The sequence below is a fragment of the Mirounga leonina genome, unplaced genomic scaffold, assembly GCF_011800145.1.
Source record: "Mirounga leonina isolate KUSES-001 unplaced genomic scaffold, KU_Mleo_1.0 Mir_93, whole genome shotgun sequence".
In the NCBI taxonomy this organism is placed as follows: Eukaryota; Metazoa; Chordata; class Mammalia; order Carnivora; family Phocidae; genus Mirounga; species Mirounga leonina.
In genome coordinates this window covers 10,005,404-10,025,754 of record NW_023270854.1, presented here as the reverse complement: position 1 = coordinate 10,025,754, position 20,351 = coordinate 10,005,404, and the positions used below count along the sequence as shown (strand labels likewise).

General features: G+C 34.3%; 1 long non-coding RNA gene across 1 annotated transcript in view; it reads left to right on the top strand.

Moving 5' to 3' along the window:
- Nucleotides 1–1,066: 1,066 nt before the first annotated feature.
- LOC118004385 overlaps nucleotides 1,067–20,351 on the top strand; it is a 265,095-nt gene continuing 245,810 nt past the window's right edge. Inside the window, exon 1 of the long non-coding RNA XR_004677562.1 lies at nucleotides 1,067–1,234. This is a non-coding gene — a long non-coding RNA (uncharacterized LOC118004385). The remainder of the gene's footprint in view (nucleotides 1,235–20,351) is intronic.

Genomic DNA, 20,351 nt, shown 5'->3' with positions numbered 1-20,351 from the left:
ATGCCTTTGAGGAGAGCATGATTCAATTTTTTGTGTGTGAAAATTTTTTTGCATATGACACTATATTATTAAATGTTTGTGAATTATCATACCATATATAATTTTCACTATGTGAAATATATTTTCATAAAAATATGCAATATATATAGTTACTTTTGTAATGAATTGAACAGTGTTAGTTCCATACTAACAACTTGGATAGTTGAAACCTGTCTCCTGGTAACAGAAAAACGTATTATATCAAAATTTAAAATATGTTAAGCTAGTAAGTAGTTTTTCCATAGACTGAAATTTTACATTTCAGCTACAAACTATCCCAACCGTGGCTGTGATTGAAGTATCTTGTCACTTAATGCATGTATGACTTCATTTGTGCATGCATCAACCTTATGGTTGCAATATTTTTCAGAAAATACAGTATGCCTGCAGCCAGATAAGGAAATTATAAATACTAAGACTCAAATATTACTGAAAACATGATTTTATACCATAAGACTTAATTTAAATCTACAGACAAAGCAAAAGTTGTTTTTGTTAAAACACGCAATGAGCATATATATTTTAAAAGTTTTTATGAGAAAGAAAATGTTGATAGATGTTTTTATTGTTGTTACTGTATTGTAATCAGTGTATTATCAGCGTTATGTGTAATGCATATTTCTAATTGAAAATGTAAGAAATTAACCAAAACTCTGAACTTTATTTTTAAACTTTCTTTAACTTTGAAGCATACTTCCATTATTCCAATGAGGATAGATTCATATTAACATTCTAGCCCATTTTAGTCCTTGTAATGAGCCTAAAATAGCTGCCAGCTTGCAGTGCTGGAATTAATGATAATTAAATGTAACACAAAATGTATTTCCATATTTTGTATTGCTCAGATGATTTCATCAGATGTAGTATGATTCTTTTTAGAGATGACTACTGCTATTTAATCTCTTTTTCAATTTTAATTTGAATTTCATATTGTTCCTGACTGTTTAATGAATATTTTGGGAGATGGCCATAGTGTTGTTAATTATACTGGAGAATGAGTATAATTAATTCTTTTGGACCCAAAGTCAGCTAGTTAATCGATTTCTGATGAAACTGGAGATTAAACACAGATAGTTCACCTCTTCCTTCATTCATTTTAATTCTTCTCTCTTCAATTCAATCAGATTACTTTGGGAAGTCATTGCTGGCAAATCAATTTGTGGAGCTGTTTTGGACATTATCCAGATGTTAATAGGTGGGTGATCTTTTCCATCAAGGTAAAATTAAGAATTTTTAGTTTCAGTTATTGAGAAGTAAAAGCCACCATTATAACTGATAATTCATATTTAAGTAATTTATAATTGTCTATTAACAATTGGCTCATGCAATCATACATACAAAAAGTTGTTCACATGGCACTCCCAATAACCCTAAAATAGAAAAGAGGCAAAGGTTTACCATATTCCCAAGTACATTTCCTACTATGTAGTATTTCCAATAATCGAGTTAGTAACTCATGGGGACAAAATTGATTTCTTAAACAATTCAGTGCTCTTACTATGGTTTGAATAACACAATAACATGTATGGCAATAATTTTCAATGCTATATGTGAGGACATATTATTTTTCTACTATTAAATGCCTTTAAAATTAAAAAAAAAAGAAAATGAGACATAGTAAACTGACACCATTCCTACAGTCAAGGAATAAATCTTTAAGGATCTTCACATTTTTCATATTATTAGAGATAACTTTTAAATGTATTTTGTGAAATGCATATATGAAACATTTTAATAGAGATATCCTCAAATAGTATTTATTATAGGCACTAAGTTTGATGAATTATTACAAAATCAAATCAGTTTACTTAAGTTTGTTTCAGTAAAAGTTAAGATTCTCACTAATATAGGCATACCACATTTTATTGTGCTTTGCTTCATTGTGCTTTGCAGACAAATTGAAAGTTTGTGGCAACCTTACATAGAGCAAGTCTATCAGGACCATTTTTCCAACAGCATTTGTTCATTTTCTGTCTCTTGTCACATTTTAGTAATTCACAATATTTCAAGCTTTTTCATTATTAATTGTTTGGTGATCTGTGGTTAGTGGTCTTTGATGTTATTATTGTAACTGTTTTGGGGCACCACGAGCTGCACCAATATAAGATGGTGAACTTAGTCAATAAATGTGGTGTGTGTTCTGACCAGCCATTCTTCTGTCTCTCTACCTCTCCCTGGGTCTTCCTATTCTCTGAGACACAAAGATTAAAATTAGGCCAAACAATAACCCTTCAGTGGCCTTTAAGTGTTCAAGTGAAATGAAGAGTACACATGTCTCACTTTAAATCCGAAGCTAGAAATGATTCAGCTTAGTGAGGAAGGCATGTCAAAAGCTGGGATAGGCAGAAGCTGGCCTCTTGTGCCACACTGTTAAAAAGTTGTAAACACAAAGGAAAAATTCTTGAAGGAAATTAAAGTGCTGCTCAGTGAAACACAAATGATAATAAAAGCAAAACAGCCTTACTGATTCGATGGAGAAAGTTTTAGTGTCTGGATAGAAGGTCAAACCAGCCACAACATTCCCCTAACCCAAAGCCTAATCTAGAGCAAGGCTCTAGGTCTTCCTGTATGAAGGCTGAGAGGTGGGGAAGCTGCAGAAGAAAAGTTTGAAACTAGCAGAGGTTAGTTCATAAGGTTTAAGGAATTAAGTCACCTCTATAACATAAAAGTACAAAGTGAAGCAGTAAGTTTTGATGTAGAAGCTGGAGTAAGTTATCCAGAACACCTATCTAAGATAATGAGTGAAAGTGGCTACACTAAACAACATATTTTCAGGGTAGATGAAACAGGCTTATATTGGAAGAAGAAGCCATTTAAGACTTTCATAGCTAGAGAGGAGAAGTCAATGCCTGTCTTCAAAACTTTAAAGGACAGGTTGACCCTTTTATAGAGGCTCATGGAACTGGTGACTTTCAGTTGAAGCTAATGCTCATTTACCATTTTGAAAATCCTTGGGCCCTTCAGAATTATGTTAATTCTACTCTGACTGTGCTCTGGAAATGGAAGAGCAAAGGGGATAACTACACATCTGCTTACAATATGGTTTACCACATATTTTAAGTCTGCTGTTGAGACTTACTACTTGGGGGAAAAAAAAAAATTCTTTCAAAATATTACTGCTCATTGACAATGTACCTGGTCACCCAAGTGCTCTGATAGAAATGTACAATGAGATTAATGTTGTTTTCATGTCTGCTAACACATCCGTTCTGCAATCTATGGTCCAAGAGGTAATTTTGACTTTCAGGTCTTATGATTTAAGAAGTATACTTGTAAGCCTATAGTTGACATGGATATTGATTCCTCTGATGCCTCTTCGAAATGTAAATTGAAAGCCTTCTGGAAAGGATCCACCATTCTAGATGCCATTAAGAAAGTTCATGCGGGGGTGCCTGGGTGGCTCAGTCGTTAAGCATATGCCTTTGGCTCAGGTCATGATCCCAGGGTCCTGGGATCGAGCCCCACATCTGGCTCCCTGCTCGGCGGGAAGCCTGCTTCTCCCTTTCCCACTCCCCCTGCTTGTGTTCCCTCTCTCTCTGTGTCTCTCTCTGTCAAATAAATAAAATCTTAAAAAAAAAAAAAACGTTCATGCGAAGAGATCAAAATATCAACATTAACAGAAGTTTGGAAAAAGCTGATTCCAACCTTCATGAGGACTTTGAGGGGTTCAAGACTTCAATGAAGGAAGTAAATGCAAGTATCTTAGAAGTAGCTACAGAATTAGAATAATAAGTGGAGCGTAAAGATGTGACTTGAATTGCTATAATCTCAGGATAAAACTTGAATGAATGAGTTGCTTCACAGGGAAAGAAAGTGGTTTCTTGAGAAGGAATCTACTCCTGGGGAGGATGGTGTGAAGATTGATGAAATGACAGCAAAGGATTTAGGATATTATATAAACTTAGTCAGTAAAGTGGAGGTGGGGTTTGAGAGGATTCACACCAGTTTTGAAAGAAGTTCTACTGTGGGTAAAATGCTATCAGACAGAATCACATGCTGCAGAGAAATTATTTGTGAAAGGAAGAGTCAATCTTATGTGGCAAACTTTATTGTCTTATTTTAAGAAATTGTTACAGCCACTCCAGCCTTCATCAACCACCACACTGATCAAACAACAGCCATCAAATTGAGGCAATACCTTCCACCAGCAAAAAGATTATGACTTGCTGAAAGCTCAGATGGTGGTTAGCATGTTTTGGCAATAAAGTATTTTTAATTAAGGTATGTACATTGTAAAGACATAATGCTATTGCACACTAACTAGACCACAGTATAGTGTAAGCATAACTTTTATATGTATTGGGAAACCAAAAAATTCATCTGACTCTCTTCATTGTGATATTTACTTTATTGCAGTGGTCTAGGACTGAACCTACAATATCTCTGAGGTATGCCTATATATTTCACATACATTAGAAATTAGGGGCGCCTGGGTGGCTCAGTTGGTTAAGCGACTGCCTTCGGCTCAGGTCATGATCCTGGAGTCCCTGGATCGAGTCCCGCATCGGGCTCCCTGCTCGGCGGGGAGTCTGCTTCTCCCTCTGACCCTCCCCCCTCTCATGTGCTCTCTCTCTCATTCTCTCTCTCTCAAATAAAAAAAAAATCTTAAAAAAAAAAAGAAATTAGATTCTTGTGACTACTTCTAATAGCTTTCCACTTCTGCACTGTTCCATGGAATTCTGGGAAAACCCCAATAACCTCATAATCTAACATTGATTGTGCAAATGCAATCCCTTATAATCTGACAACTGAACTTGTAATTGTGTTACTAGACTTTACTGATGAAGATACCCTATTGGCGAGGTAACACATAGTTTTTAAGAATCTTTCTAATTATGTATAGATAGACCACTGGATATTGTTTCTTCTGAATCGAATGATTGTAGTTTGAATTTACACAGCACATGATACCAGGCAAGGAGGTTGTTTCATTATCATAAGAAAGTGAACTAGGGTGCCTGGGTGGCTCAGTTGGTTAAGCGACTGCCTTCGGCTCAGGTCATGATCCTGGAATCCCAGGATGGAGTCCCGGATCGGGCTCCCTGCTCAGCAGGGAGTCTGCTTCTCCCTCTGACCCTCCCCCCTCTCATGTGCTCTCTCTCTCTCTCTCTCATTCTCTCTCTCTCAAATAAATAAATAAAATCTTTAAAAAAAATAAGAAAGTGAACTATATTCTAGACATCAGTGAATTTGAAGAGGAGTTAAACCATGTGATGTGAATTTCATTACTTAAGTATGTGTTTTAAAGGCAAAATGACATTAAGTTCCTCCTTGTAATGAAGAAGTTTTAAGTGGTATTTGATTTGCATAAGCATAATAACATGGCTTAATATGCAAATCTTATCTCTAAATATATATGTATTTTCAACTAACATAGTCCATGGTCTCCATGCTTTTTTATGTGCATGTTATAATATGATTAAAATACTTGTGATTATATTTCTTGCATACTTTCTTCAAGTGATTATGCTTGGGTCTTCTGAGATAGTTTATATTAACATATTAATTCATTTTACATGACTTAGAAGCCTTCACAAACCTCCAAATAACATACCATTTTACCCATTCATTAAGCTTGCACTTGTCAATGCATGGCACTGGTTTTGCCTGGGATCTATTATCACACATAGATCATATTTCTGAGAAACTTTTCAAAATTTTTACTTCTCTTGCCAAATATAGAAGGAAGACAAAAAGTCTTTCTAGTAATTCTAAAAGCAGAGACAGGAAGTTTACCCAGGAAAATTCCAATGAGTTATTGAAATATGAGTTTGATGAGATCTGATAATTATAATAGCCAAAGTGAAAACAAAATGACTGGTAAGGCTACAAGCCAATTCATCTAAGGGCAACAGTTATGATCAATGAAAATTAATAAAATGTAAGGTGATTGACTTTAGTATCACTAAGAACTCCTTTTGACCAAAAGGCTTCCTTTTTGCTGGACTTTTAGGGTTAGTCTTTTCCTGTCAGGTTACCTGTCAGTTGGAGAATTACAGTGTCTTTGCCTGTGAACTACAAGACTTTTCCCCAGAGCTACCATTCTCAGGGTATAAGAATATAGGGTGGCTGAAAATAAACAATGGTACCTGAAGCTTCTGCTTAGATAAGATAAATGTGACATTTGTTCACATCCCATTGACCCTGAAGTTTCCCTGGATGTGGGGAACAATCTATTATATTCTCAAACAAAAGGGGGGTGAGTCATGGAGAACAATTACTGTCACCCACAGTGCTCCTCTTAATATCTCTGCTTGATAGATGGGGAAGGAGAAGTAATATATGCTTAGCAGGCACACATCATTCCTAATGAACTTAAGCAATACCACATCTCCAGGACATGGTGGAGCCTAGATTTGAACCCAGGAAGTTTGACTCAAAAGCCCTTAATTGTAACCACTACATGCTTCTGTTGGTGAGAAACTAACTTTCTAGTCTGCCTGACTTCAGAGTCTGTACTCTTTGGATTCTACAGATAGTTTTGCATAAAATCTATCATTATAAGATGTTACCCAGCAGAACAACATTAAAATCATGTACATTCCAATCTGTCTATGCAGCTTGATGTTCTGCCACTTTTCACAACCCTCAAACCACTTGTATTTTTAAAGAAACAGTATATTCTGATATGAATATTCTTTCCATACTCCTTGTATAACCTTTCCATCCAGTTCCTTGAAATAGTATTTTTTATTTATTTAACTTTAATAAGTTAACATATAGTGCATTATTGGTTTCAGAGGTAGAGTTTAGTAATTCATCAGTTGCGTATAACACCCAGTGCTCATTATACCAAGTGCCCTCCTTAATGTTCATCACCCAGTTACCCCATCCCCCCCCACCTCTCCTCCAGCAACCCTCAGTTTGTTTGCTAGAGTTGAGTCTCTTATAGTTCATCTCCTTCTCTGATTTTGTCTGATTTTATTCTTCCCTCTCTTCCCCTATGATCCTGTCTTGTTTCTTAACTGCCACTTGATTGTCTTTCTCTGATTGACTTATTTCATTTAGAATAATACCCCCTAGTTCCATCCACATCATTGCAAATGGTTAGATTTCAATTTTTTGATGGCTGAGTAATATTCCATTGTGTGTGTATATATATATATATTACATCTTCTTTATCCATCCATCTGTCAAAGGACATCTGTGACTTTCCATATTTTGGGTTTTGTGGACATTGCTACAATAAACATCGGGGTGCAGGTACCCCTTTGGATCACTATGTTTTTATGCTTGTAGTAAATACCTAGTAGTACAATTGTGGAGTCATAGGGTAGCTCTATTTTCAACTTTTTGAGGAACCTCCATACTGTTTTCCAGAGTGGCTGCACCAGCTTGCATTCCCACCAACAGTGTAGGAGGGTTCCCCTTTCTTTGCATCCTCGCCAACATCTGTCATTTCCTGACTTGTTAAATTTAGCCATTCTGACTGGTGTGAAGTGATACCTCATTGTAGTTTTGATTTGTATTTCCCTGATGCCAAGTGATGTTGAGCATTTTTCCAAGTGTCTGTTGGCCATTTGTATATCTTCTTTGGGGAAATATCTGTTTGTGTCTTCTGCCCATTTCAAGACTGGATTATTTGTTTTGTGGGTGTTGATTTTGATAAGTTCTTTATAGATTTTGAATACTAGCCCTTTATCTGGTAAGACACTTGCAAATATCTCCTTCCATGTTATAGGTTGTCTTTTGGTTTTGTCATCTGTTTCCTTTGCTGTGCAAAAGCTTTTCATCTTGATGAAGTCCCAATAGTTCATTTTGCCTTCATTTCCCTTGCCTTTAGAGAGGTGTGTAGCAAGAAGTTGCTGCAGCTGAGGTCAAAGAGGTTTCTGACTGTCCAATTTTCCCAACACCACTTGTTGAAGAGACTGTCTTTTCCATTGTATATTCTTTCCTGCTTTGTCAAAGATTAGTTGGCCATAGAGTTGAGTGTCCATTTCTGGGTTTTCTCTTCCATTCCATTGATCTGTGTATCTATTTTTGTGCTAGTACCATACTCTCTGGATGATTACAGCGTTGTAATATAGTTTGTAGTCTGGAATTGTGATGCCACCAGCTTTGGTTTTTTCTTTCAACATTCCTTTGGCTATTCAGGATCTTTTCTGGTTCCATACAAATTTTAGGATTGTTTGTTCTAGCTCTGTGAAAAATGTTGATGGTATTTTGATAGGGATTGCATCGAATGTGTAGACTGCTTTGGGTAGCATAGGCATTTTAACAATATTTGAAGAAGAAATAGTACTTGTTTTTAAGTGTCTTCTCTGAGTCATTTCTTCTATGAAACCTTCTGAGACCACTACAAATTGACAAAATCCCTTCTTCCTCTGTGATCCTAGAGTAATTTAAAAATATCATAAAATATTTAATATTGTATTGTAATAGTTGGTTATAAAAGCAGTTAGTTTAGGATTCAGTGATTTTTTTTTTCTTTTTTTAAGATTATTTATTTATTTGAGAGAGAGAGTAAGAGTAAGTGGGAGGAGGGGCAGAGGAAGAGAGAGAATCCTCAAGCAGACTCCCTGCTAAGCCCGAAGCCCCACTCAGGACTCAATCCCAATTCCTGAGATCATGACCTGAGCTGAAACCAAGAGTTAGCCACTTAACCAACTGAGCCACCCAGTTGCCCCAATATTCCATGAATTTCTTAAGGTAGTGAGACTATTTTTTGTTTTGTTTTGTTTTGTTTATCTTAATCCCCACTCACCTAACACATTGCTGATCAAATAGTTGGAATTAATTTTATATCTGTTGAATGAATGAGCTTACCTTAGAATACCGTATATAAGAAGATGAGTTTACTATCTCATAAATACATGCACTATTGGCTCAATGAATCTATATTTATTTACTGTTTACTCTGTGAAAAAATTAAGTGAGATTTCACTGTCTATCTTGGCAAAGGCAATACTCTGGAATCCCATCAAGGTTGCATCTTTGTATAGGGTATCTGTTTTCTAACATGGTTGGAGTCATTAACCTGACTTCCAATAAATTCTGGTAGAGATGACTATGTTATGCATAATGAAAACTGCTTCCATTCATTCAGACTGCTTTTACAGCTAACTGCAGTGGTTCTCTGGTAAGCATAATAAGGACATAGTGATTTTAATTGAGGACATTACTAAGATTTATTGATCCGCATGTGCTAATGTTAGAATTTAAAGGTTAAGAAGCCACAATATTGACACAAAAATATCAGTATAGTGGATTTTCTATGAGGCATAGGGTATTTTAAAAAGACAGCCCTGATTACCCAAAATTTCCAAGTATAGTCACCATGAATTGTCCTCCTCCTACTGTTATAAAAATATCAGTCTCATTTCATGTTGAGATTGGAAACAATAGGATATTGCTATGAGTGGAATCAGACTTCTTTTGAACACATCAAGGAAGAACATTATTAATTTTATTATTGATGTTTTAAAACCACCCACCAATTGATTGTAGTCAATATTCAATACAAGTAACATATTCAAGTACACAGGTACCATGAGCCATGTTCATCCTTGTTTTTGTTGGTTAGTGCTGCTAAATGGCTAAACTCACTTTATTCCCGTTCTATTTTCAAAACAAATGGATTTGAGCTTTTATTTTATTAAAAAAAAAATCAAGGATGACATGTGTTTAAGGATATTAAATATATTCTTCTTTTATGAATAAAGTAATAAATAATTTGTATAAATTATGTGTGCATTATAAGTATTGCTATTTATGAAGAAATCAGAGGTATACAGGATATAAAATTTTCATTTTTTGTTTTATTTCAAGATTCTTCCTCTTGCTTTACTTTTCTCCCCACCCCCCTTAAGTGGAAATCGTCACAACTCCTAGCACAAGCATTGAGTTCCCTTAAACTTTTGTTTCCTGCTTTCTACTCTCAAATCCTTAATTTTGGACATTGCATCACACAGCAACATAAAATCACAGAATTAAAGCATTATTTCAGCAGGTAATTGTTCTTATGTTTTGCTTGAAAAACACAAATGAATAACATTGCTGTAAAAAATGCATCTAGTCCTTAATGAGAGATGTGACCAGTCATCTCATTTATATATATTTAACTTCATTGGAGAAATATTTATTTGGGATCAATATGTATCAGGCACTTTAAAAAAGAAACAGTCATTATCCTTAAGTAATTGACAGTCCAGTATAAAAAAATTAAATGATTATAATACCCTTAGTATTGTACATATTTCTAGTATGACTGAAAACATTTCTATATGACTGAAAGGCAAATTAAGAGATTTTATGATGTCTTCTTAATGTAACTCAGACTTGGAAGTCAGAAATTAGATAGAATATAATTCAAGGATCACTTCAGTCAACAAACACTTATTTATTATCTGTCCTGTGCCAAACTCCTTGGTATGTATGGGGAATAGATATTTGAATAAAGCATCCTTCAAATGCTTACATCTATTAGAGAGACATATTCATGAACAGATATTTTCCATTGCATGCAGTGAGTTTTTATTAGCACTTGGCATTTAGTTCTAAAGAAACAGAGCAGGCCGACATTCAGCCACACCTACACAAGGTGTCTTGGAGGAAATGATATCTGAATTACAGCTATGTCACAAATGACATAAAAATATATTTAAAATAAAGTAAGCTATGAACTTTCCCAATGATTACACTGCTCATTGGGAATACCTTCAGATATTTTGTAGATTGGGTTATTTTAGAAGTAGCTCTTGTTCAAAGGATTTCAATAATCAATGAAAGCTTAAAGGATTTCAGTAATCAATGCTACCACTTCCATTTTTGATGAATAATATTTATGCAAATCTTCAACGGAATAACACTCAAAGAACTGACTGTGTGCAAAAAGAAATTATTTTCCATTTCATCATGTTTTCATACTTTACAGGAAAAAGCCATCATGAATAAAAATCATATATGTTAATTTAAATTATATGATTACAGAAAAATTTATACGAGCAATAAAAAGTATCAAATACAATAGAGTTATAAAACTATTATTAAAGAACTCCTGTCCTCTGTACTATAAATCGTGGATAATTAGGAGATTGTACTTTTCAATGTGTGTGTGTGTTTGTGTGTATTTTCATCCTGAGGTTAGCTTTGTGGAATATGATCGTTTAAAAGGTAACCTGAATAAATTATTAGAAAAAAAGTGAGAGAATTATAAGACCAGTGAAACAAAAAAATCGAAAGGTAGAGAAGCTGATAGTCTGGAATGATTTTTACTGAATATTTTTAAAGTATTATTTTTACAATTTTATTGTATCTTTATAATAGAGAATATTGAATATGCAGAAAACAACTTAAGAAAATGCAGGAAGGGGGCGCCTGGGTGGCTCAGATGGTTACTGCCTTCGGCTCAGGTCATGATCTCAGGGTCCTGGGATGGAGTCCCGCATCGGTCTCCCTGCTCCTTGGGAGCCTGCTTCTCCCTCTGCTTTTCTCTCTCACTCTGTCTCTCATGAATAAAAAAAAAAAAAGAAAAGAAAAAAGAAAATGCAGGAAGACAGAAATAAGGTCCTTTTTTTTAAGGTTTTGTTTATTTATTTGAGAGCAAGAACACATGAGCAGGGTGAGGGGTGAAGGGAGAAGCGGGCTCCCTGCTCAGCGGGTACTCCAGGATCATGACCTGAGCCAAAGGCAGACGCTTAATGGCTGACCCGCTCAGGTGCTCCAGAAATAAAGGTTCTGATAATAAAAAGTGAATGGAACATTATGTCTGAAACATAGTTTCTGTAGATCCATTAAGACAAAAGGCTGAAAAGTAAGTGGACAATATGTGCAAAAATAAAGGAAATATTTCCTACAGTATTAATAATTGTAACATAGGAGATCAATTAGGTGGAATATATATAAAGAAACTATTGCCATGAACTAAATGATAGAGGAATAAAAATAAAACTTCAGAATGGTAATGGCAAAACAAACAAAGTCCACAATAATGTAAACTCCTTGATTCAGCATTACATTGGCTCCATAGTCGAGGGCTTATGTTTGTTCACTGAGAAAGTGTCAGAATATGGTACCTTGCCTAGGCCATCATAGGTACTCAAAATGTACACTGAATGATGAAACAGTTATAGAGTAAATAGTGTAACTAAAAAATAAACCAAGGGGTACCTTTATAAAAGAGCAAATATAATACACATCAAGATTTGAGGAAAGAAAACTTGGTCTAGATTTAACTGTATGCAAGGATAAGAGGAGAAAAAAAGAGATAAAATATTTTTAAGAAAAAAGTCTAGGGCGCCTGGGTGGCTCAGTTGGTTAAGCGACTGCCTTCGGCTCAGGTCATGATCCTGGAGTCCCTGGATCGAGTCCCGCATCGGGCTCCCTGCTCGGCAGGGAGTCTGCTTCTCCCTCTGACCCTCCCCCCTCTCATGTGCTCTCTCTCATTCTCTCTCAAATAAATAAATAAAATCTTTGAAAAAAAAAAAAAAGAAAAAAGTCTACACTCCTGATAGAAAGTGATTGGACTAATATGTTGAGATAATTAGTTATATTGAAACATTATCTTTGCCAAATCTATGATGCATGTATATTGAGACACCCAATGAGAAATTTAAGGGTGTTGAGTTTGTAAAATGTTTATTAAAGGTAAAGGCTAAGGTGAATTCTTGTGATATCCTACAAAGTAGTATTGGTAGAACTTTTAAAAATTAAGTTACCTTTGTTACTGGTGTCTTTCTAAAAATGATTACATGTAAGGGGCCTTCTGTTCCAAATTTTCACACACATACTTATTTCTCTGCACACTTCTAACATAAGCAACTTTCCTCCACTTTCAACTGTTACGATGACTTGCTTTTGTAATATCCAACCCTGCCAAGTTCTGCTCCCCAAAAGTACTCTGTATTCTTAAATTCTTCTTTTTATTAAAACTGTGATTTTTTTCCACATAACTCCTATTTTCTTAAAGGTTTTATGATTATGCTTATGGATTTATTTCTATGGTACAGCATTTAAGTAACAGTTTTAGCAATTACTTCCTGTTAAAACTTTAATGGAGACAAGATTAACAGCAGGAGAGAGGTTTTGTGTTTTAGTTTTGTTTTTTAAGTAGGGCAACAATAAAATCACATGCATGTAAAGAGTGGGATTTTGTTGTGATTATTCACTTTTAGTACCTATATATATATTTTTAATGTTTTATTTATTTATTCATGAAAGTCAGAGAGAGAGAGAGAGGCAGAGTCAGAGGGAGAAGCAGGCTCCCTGCCTAGCAGGGAGCCCGATGCGGAACTCGATCCCAGAACCCTGGGATCATGACCCGAGCCGAAGGCAGACGCTTAACCATCTGAGCCACCCAGGCACCCCTCCAGTACCTATATTTAAAAATACAGCTTCGGGCACCTGGGTGGCTCAGATGGTTAAGCCTCTGCCTTTGGCTTAGGTCATGATCCTAGGGTCCTGGGATCAAGCCCCACATGGTCAGGCTCTCTGCTTAGTGGGAGCCTGCTTCTCCCTCTCCCTGTCGCTCCCCCTGCTTGTACTCTCTCTCTGTCAAATAAATAAAATCTTAAAAAAAAAAAAACCTTTAAAATACAGATTCTTATTAAGGAAGACACTTGTTATGATGAGCACTGGGTGTTATATGTGATGAATCACTGAATTCTGCTGAAACCAATACTATAATATAATAACTAACTAGAATTTAAATAAAAATTCGAAACAACAACAAAAAAACCAAAATGCTCACCACAATAAAAAATGAAATAAAATAAAATACTGCTTTTTCTGGATAGGATTTACCATTCCTAAATAAACACTTACTTGGAAGTTAAAATTATCTTTTGGAAGGCTATCTCATTTCATTTTATGTCAAAAATGTTATTGTCAAAACTAAGATAATTCTTTTGGATTAGTTTCTTCTTATCTTTTCCTCCTTTTGATTTTTCCTTTGTCTTTTATGTTCTGTTAAATAACCATTGTGGGTTTAAAAATAGTTGTGTAGGGGTGCCTGGGTGGCTCAGTCGTTAAGCGTCTGCCTTCGGCTCAAATCATGATCCCAGGGACCTGGGATGGAGCCCACATTGGGCTCCCTGCTCTGCGGGAAGCCTGCTTCTCCCTCTCCCACTCCCCCTGCTGTGTTCCCTCTCTCACTGTGTCTCTCTCTTTCAAATAAATAAATAAAATCTTTAAAAAAAAAAGTTCTGTAAAAAATAAAAATCAGTTTCTATGAGTCATGTAATAACATGGAATAAGTCTTATTACTACACTTAATCCAACTGATGTTCACTAAATACTTCATTTATATAGCCATCATGAAGGCATGGTTTGTTATATGTTTGATGACTATTTGATTATATTTGAGTGACTCTAATTTGAAATCATATCCAGATTATGAATTGTTTATGCTATATAATTTCTTACTCTTGCTTTGATATTATAAGGATAGTATAAGAACCTATATGAAATATATTTAATTTATGAATCATGTATATTTAGCCATGTTCACAATTTAAAAATAATGTATAATACATTAGAAATTCCCCATATTTTCTTAGCATTTTAGAAAATATTCCCTGTCATAGTAACTATCGAAATGAATTAGGATTTATAATAAAGCAAAAGCCTTTGTTAAGTCAGCGAAGCTTTTATTAATTAGACCAACAATATCCTGAACAAAAACAAACAAACAAAAAACCCCAGAAAACATAAAACCCAAGAAAAACTGACTAAATATTTAAGAGAAAAAATTCTAAGGAAGAGTTAAAATGTCCTGTATTTTTTTGAAATCATTAGATAATCAATAGTAAGATAGATTGCCCGTCTTACTATTATCTGTTAACAGAAGTGGATCAAAATACTGAATTATTAGTTTGGCCCCACAACAGTTATCATTTACTGCGTGTTGCTCTCAGCATGCATTTAGACATCCATTATCACTGGAAATCCAGCTTGTAAGGTGAGAAAATGATTATCAGTCAGAGAAGAAAACTTCAGTTTATGTGAAATTTCATCTGTTCTTTTAATACAAGCGTTTTGTGTTCTGTTCTTTCAGGATGGCTGATAGCACTATTTGATTTTTTTTAACTGATACCACAGTGATATCAGAACATTATGTTCTTCGTGGGAGAGATGGTGCTTTTATAAAACATTTTAACTGGAATGCTGCTCTGTTGGTCTTCATGTTTTTAGTTTACTTGGTATGGAGTATCACTTAGGAGGCTTTCTTTTGGGAGTCAAATTGGCATCATTGTTTCCTGGAATAGATATTACTGATTTGGAAATTATATTTTCTCTTATGTCAGACACTCAAAGATAATTTTAATAGCTATCTATTGACATCAGTGAGAGTTAAAATTCATAGAGAGTTTCAAAAGCCTGAGCTAATAGGGATAATCCATTAATTTTCCTTATAAGTAAAAGTAGACAAATGTGGATGATTTACTAATGTCTATTATCTTTTAAATTGTATTTATCCACTCGCTAACCCATACAAAACTGATTTCAAGGTACAAATTACATTCTTTGTCAAAGAGTTTTTATTGGGATTCAAGGCTGTTACATCTACAATTTTAATGAATGTCTTCTTTCACAAATTACATAGTTTTATCCTGAAAATGAACAAAATCCACTGCAGCCATTTTGATAAGTGACAGAACAGCAGCATTTGGCAGTTTGTCTAAAAGGTTTTATTTTCTTTTTGCTACATAGTAAGAATACAGATATATCTAAAAATGGTTAAATTGGGCATTAGCAAGATGGTATTCAATATACTTTACTGACTGTCTTCTACAAAGCTAAGATATTCAATTTTTTGTTGTTAAGCATAGTTCTCCCACCTATTTTCAAAAAAATAAATATATGAATAACAGTTCTACTGGCCCTGTTGATAAAATTCCCTAAGATAAGATTTAACCAGGGAATGATTACATTATCAAATTAACACCAATATCAAGTTTCCTTAGCCTTTCTTTCTTCTGCATTCCAGCATTTTTTAGGGTGTGCAGAAATTTTGCATTAAAATAACAGCTCTACAATGATAAATAAACTGTGCACAGTCAAAACAACTTGAAAATAAGTATATTTAAAAAGTATTAAATATGTAATCTGCCTAAGTGCTATGGCTTATATGGAAAGTTAATCTGTCACCCAGATACATATCCATTCAAACATCTTTTCCAGAACATTGTGTCAAAAGGTATGCATTCGTATTCTCCTTTGCCAGGTAATATAAATATTGATAAAATAAAAGTGAAGGATTTTATTGCAAATATCTTCAACAAATCTAAAAGCTACAGAGTTGTCCTCTGACCTTATATGATACAGAAACAAATGTCACTAATTTACAGAAATTTAAACTGCAAAAATAGTTATCTGAGTTTGATTTTGTAAACTAACTTCCAGAAATTACAAGTGGTTTTTACATTTTAAATGTTTCACGGAAACTTTATTTAAAATATTAGTCATTCTATTTGTATCTTCAAATCCCCAAACATCGTACAAATTCATATGTATGTAGTTGTGACTGTAACATAAGCAAATGGTCACGTGTGTTACAAGGAAGGCCATATTGTGATGACTATAGTTATGACATTTGTTTCCTCAAAAATGTGCACGATGCACCAAGTCCTAAAGGTTATGCATTATTACATTTTAAATCATGAAACTATCTACATTTTATCAAATTTGAAGTATGTCTTCTGTGAATACAAAGGCCACAAGACCAACAATTTTGTTGGTTGAAACTGGAAATTTTATTCCAGAGGAAAGATAAGTGGGTACAAAAATATAGTCTTGTTATTTTGATTTGTGCCCAGCTACACTGACAATATAAGCAAAAATATTATAATAAAAAGAGTCTCAAATCAAATTATTTAGCACTGAAAAATCAGTCAGAACCTAGTTTTGATAAATCTAGGTAAAATATAGTTGGCATGATGTATGCATAATGCCCAAGGCTCATTCTAAATTTAAAGATTTAAACCCAACTTTTATATGTAGGGATGGATATTAAAATGACACAGAGTAAAAATGATTATGTTTGAGCTTTTTAGTAAGACATGAGTCTTACTATGAAATATGAAATACCTATGAAATATCACACCATAGCCTTTTAGACTGAGGATTAACCTTCCATGGGAACTGTTCTGTGGAAAGAAAGAAAATAATAAAAATTTTAGATGCATGCAAAGCTGCCTAAAGCCCTGTTTTAATTCACATTATCAGTAAATCTGCAGTCCTTTTTCTCATGGCTAATGTATTCAGTATTTCATAAAATTGGACAAGAAATGCAATTTATCAAACTAGAACTCAATACGTCACACACTATTGAAATAGTATAGTAGTCCTGATATAGAAACGTCACTATTATCATTATACATTGTGACATTTTAGACAACAAAAAATACTGCTTTTGTCTCACAAGTGCAAAGTGCTTTCACTGCAGAAGGCAACAATGTAGAAAGATGCTTTTTTTTTTTTCAATTTTATTATGTTATGTTAATCACCATACATTGCATCACTAGCTTTTGATACACTGTTGCTGTGGTGTACTAACAGTTTCAATTACAATGTAAAGTAAAACAGCGAGTGCTTACTTTTTTCTCCATTGAAATTATCTCCCAAAGAAGGATATTGAAAAAGAAGCCATTTTCAGTTTTGATCTATTTACTCTTTTTTTGTTGTTGTTTATAATCATAAGAAAACATGATAAAATGATACTAATGATAATCTTTTTAGAAAGTGTATGGGAAAAATATGTGCTTTCTAGAGAAAATATCTGAATATTCATGTCTTAGAAAAATAATTCAACATCATAATTTTCAGTAGAGGATAGAGAAAAAATATCCTAAATTGAAGTTATTTCATGTATTTTACAAACAGTTTAATTTGTTATTAAGTATTCCTCAGGCAACCCAAAACTTGCCTTCCAGTTGTGAATCTTCCAACTGACCAGTCTGTTCTGTTGATTTAGGCAGTAATCTTTTGTAGTCACCAAGTACTTCTGTGAAAGTACTGCCAAGAGCTGTATCCTATTTTCATTTAACCAAAAATATTTGCCAGATGCGTATTCATAGAAAAACTACTTAGGCAACTAATAATGGTTAATGGAATTAAATATATCATGTTCAGTGTTTTCCAATAATCTCAAAAGTAGTAGGTAATATATAGTTATAATTTATTTCTATATTTATAATTTTATATGTCCAAATTTAAACCACCAACATATAGTTAATTTAAAATTGTATTTAAAAGTACTACACTAAGGCTAACAGTGAGCAAATGGAGAAGAAAGAAGAGATACTTGATGAAAATATGTGAAAATATATAATTAATATTGAACACAGAATCTAACAATTATATGCCTGTATTTAGGAAAATATAGGAATTAGAAAAATTTTCACCTTTTATTCTAAGTACTAGAATGCCCAACATGTTATGACCAGTACTTGATTTTTACTAAGATACCTCAGGATAATTAAGACACTGTCTAATATAGGCATGTTTGACATATAAGGCAGGCCAAAGTCATTTCATAACTATTAAGTTTCAAATTAAGAACCAGCTGACCTTAGGGGTGCCTGGGTGGCTCAGTCGGTTAAGCGACTGCGTTCGGCTCAGGTCATGATCCTGGAGTCCTGGGATCGAGTCCCGCATCGGGATCCCTGCTCAGCAGGGAGTCTGCTTCTCCTTCTGACCCTCCCCCTCTCATGCTCTCTGTCTCTCATTCTCTCTCTCGCAAATAAATAAAATCTTAAAAAAAAAATTTTAAAAATTAAAAAAAAAAACAATGATAAAGCACCACTACACACAAATTACAATGGTCAAATAACAGCAAACTGATAACAGCAATTGCTGTATAGGATGTGGAACAAAAGGAGCTCTCATTCATTGCTTATGGGAAACAAATGGTACAGCCACTTAGGAAGACATTTTGACAGTTTCCTATGAAGCTAAACATAGTCTCACAATATGATTGAGTAACTGCACTACTCGGTGTGCACCTAGTTAATTTCAAAACTTAAGCCCACACAAAAGCCTACATGCTAGTAAGGAGCAGCTTACTCCTGATGGCTCCCCCAAAATACTGTGATACATTCATGTAATGGACAATTATTCCATTATAAAAAGACAACCACTACTATGTTGTGAAAAGACATTGATAATTCTAAAAAGCACATTTCTAGGTAAAATAAGTCAATATGATAAGGCTACATATGGTATGATTCAATTATATGACATTCTGGAAAAGATAATACTATAGAGACAGTAAAAAGATTACTGTTTGCTATCAGTTCTTGGGGAGAAATGGGAGGTTTGAATACATGGAGCACAGAAGACTTTTTCAGGGTGATTTAATTATTGTATAATACTGTAATTCTGGATATACAACACCTGATTTGTTAAAGCCCGTTAAAGCTTTAAAACACAGCTATCCTTACTGTAGGCAAAATTTAAAAAAAATCATGTAGGAAGTGGGTGATCCAAGGATGGAATGCAGAATGTGACAAAATAATCTAACTGCATTACAAATATATAAAACAACCTCACTGAATGTGGTGGGAGGGGGTGGAAATTTTCTGACCTAAGTACCTTTGGAAATGAGTGGAGTCTGTAACTCTAAATGCAAATGAAAGTATACATAAGCAGTGTGAATTAATTGATAAAGCCTTCCACCCCGAGGTATGAGTTACCAATTCTGCTACTGCTATGCAGGATGATGGGAGGCAGGTTTCTCACTTTTGAGGTAGCAGTTTACAGATAAGCATGGTTAGAATGATATATATGGTAATGGTCGAGAGATACAGACCAGCATGAACTCATAAATTTATTCATATATATGCACATATTGCATATTGAGATATTTAGACATATGTATATATATGGATTAATATACACATTCATTTTTCTGCTTTCTCAGTTGAATGGCCCTTAGAAACAATGGCATTCTACCAGCAATGAGCATATGTAGCACACAGATACTAGTTTGGAATACTGTTCTCCATAAAAGGATAAAAGGCTCATCAGAGAAATGTCTGCTTTTGGGGTTGGGGAAAGAAATATAAAAGATGAGCCTGGAACATGTATTTTAGTGCTCACAGTAAGAGAATGCTAAACATGTGTGCACACTGGACAAAGAAAGGACCTCCCAAATGGCCAAAGCTGGAACAATTTTAACAACTAAAGTATCACTGGATTATAATCCAAAATATAAAATAGGCATCTATGGTTCTATATGGATATACATAAATGGTTGAATAAATGGGGGAGGATAGGCATTAGGATTCACTCTTGGTGTTGTACATTCTATGGTTTTAGGCAAAAGTATAATGATATGTATCCATCATTAAGGTGTCATACAGAGTATTTTTACT